Source organism: Leptonychotes weddellii, chromosome 15 (assembly GCF_054177405.1).
Source record: "Leptonychotes weddellii isolate Sample4059 chromosome 15, ASM5417740v2, whole genome shotgun sequence".
In the NCBI taxonomy this organism is placed as follows: domain Eukaryota; kingdom Metazoa; phylum Chordata; class Mammalia; order Carnivora; family Phocidae; genus Leptonychotes; species Leptonychotes weddellii.
The window spans coordinates 13261776-13263372 of record NC_138383.1 but is presented as its reverse complement, the minus strand read 5'-3'; positions in this window follow the sequence as shown (position 1 = coordinate 13263372).

The window sequence follows — 1597 nt, the reverse complement described above, 5'->3', positions numbered from 1 at the left end:
GGGCCCTACGCCCAGATACTAATCTGAGTGGGTATCACAACTCCCTGAAGCTCCCTCACGGATGTAATGAACAGGTAAGGTTGAGAACCGCAGGCTCGGATTAGAGAGAGCCTGTTCTCAGGAATTCTGTGAAAATTCCTACAGCTGTTCTCCCCAGTCTCAGCCCAGTGACATCCCCTGGGCCTCCCCTCCGCCGGGTACAATCTGTCTCAAACATCTAGCACGGCCAATGTGCAAGGGAGGACAAGAGCAAACCTGAGTTAGTCTCCGATTTCCCAGGCTACTCATCAGACAATGGACTCTTGCCCGGGGAGGGCCAGGCAGGGTGAAGCAGGAGACAGAAGCGGGCAGTGACCACCGCTGAGGGTGTGGCGAGGTACCTGGCAGTGCGGGTAATGCTTGCTGACCACCACCCGTTGTCACTGCTGCGGCCGCGGACCCTGCGCCAGGCCCTGCGATAAGACTGTTTCTCAGGGTGCTCATTTACGTCTTACAATACCCCAGAAAGACGGAACCTTGACTTCTATTTTAGGGCGGAGGAAACGGACTTGGAACCATGCAGTGTCCTGCCTGAGGCCCCTGGTTTATCAGCACAGCCTGACTCACAGCCTCCTTCTCCCTGATCTCCACCTGCTCTGTCCTGAGGGAGGAAGGTGGTGGGACTGGCACCTGCTGTGACAGACATTTCCTTACGCTGAGGTCTCTAATTAGACTACAGCCTTACAGAAACAATTAGCCTTGGAAAGCAAGGACCAAAAAAAACTAGAAAAGCAGAAATCAGCGAATTGTTTACCCTTTCTCTTCCCTCTGTGGTTTGTACAAATGCATCTGCCCTGCCCTCCCGGGCCATCTGCAGCCATAACACACATCAGACACCCTTGTCATCTCCACGCTTTGTATGTTTGCTCACGCCAGCGCGACCTGTGTGCCCAGGCCAGGGGGACCGTACCCAGGTGGCCTAGTGCTCCTGGATTCGACCCTTGGAGATCTGATGACTTGTGAGTACCCCCAAAGGTCTATGGCACATACCTGCGTGTGATTTTTCTGAAGCCTGGAGTTTGGGGGTCTGAACCGGTCACTGAGCTTGTGCAGGGCCTACTGGACTGCCCAGCACCCAGCGGTCCACTAGTCTTGTCAGAGCATGCGCCGTCTCTCTCTTTGGGGGTCTGGAAGTTTGCCTGTGTTTTTCAATCTAACGTTATCAGGTGTAAGGGGAGATATTTTATGTTCTAGGAGTCCTTCAAATTTGATTGTTTTCACAGGTCTCCCTTAAGAATGTTGGTGAGTCTCATTTAAAAAAAAATTAAACTCCGGTTTAAAAAATAATACATGTTGGTCATTCCATTTCAGAAGACATGACTCTACCTCACTCATTTCAATGGCTACACAGCACCTCTGTGCTTCCTGGTGCTGTAATATCTTTTTTTGTTTTTTTTTAAGATTTTATTTTGGGCGCCTGGGTGGCTCAGTTGGTTGGGCGTCTGCCTTCGGCTCAGTCATGATCCCAGGGTCCTGGGATCGAGTCCCGCATCGGGCTCCCTGCTCTGTGGGGAGCCTGCTTCTCCCTCTCCTCCCCACTTGTGCTCTCTCTCTGTCT